The following is a 302-nucleotide window of genomic DNA, read 5'->3' as shown; positions in this document are numbered from 1 at the left end:
GAGGGAGGGGGTGGGGTGGGGGGGGGAAGGGGTCACCCTAACCCTCTCTCCCGTGCCAGCCCCTGAAGACCCAGGAGAGGCACAGTGTGTGACCTCCCCCACCCCCAGTCTCCGACAGAAAGAGGCTTCCTCAGCCAGGTCTCGTGCCCAGATGGGCAGCATCTCCTTCACGGCGGCTGGTTCCTGTGGTCCAGAGAGCACGCAGTCCTCCTGCACATTGTCTCTGTGTGTGTGTGGGGGTGTTTTTGCCAAACATTCCCATAGAGACTATGGCGGGGGGGGGGGGGGGCGACAAGAGGGAG

The 302-nt window shown here is 63.9% G+C and overlaps 1 protein-coding gene across 1 annotated transcript in view; it reads left to right on the top strand.

The window, feature by feature from the left end:
• RAB27A (RAB27A, member RAS oncogene family) overlaps positions 1 to 302 on the top strand; it is an 11,082-nt gene that overhangs the window by 5,257 nt on the left and 5,523 nt on the right. The gene's annotated exons all lie outside the window — the stretch shown is intronic.

The sequence above is a fragment of the Gekko japonicus genome, unplaced genomic scaffold (genome assembly GCF_001447785.1).
Source record: "Gekko japonicus isolate JY-2015 unplaced genomic scaffold, Gekko_japonicus_V1.1 scaffold1945, whole genome shotgun sequence".
In the NCBI taxonomy this organism is placed as follows: Eukaryota; Metazoa; Chordata; class Lepidosauria; order Squamata; family Gekkonidae; genus Gekko; species Gekko japonicus.
This window is presented reverse-complemented; position numbering and strand designations above follow the sequence as displayed.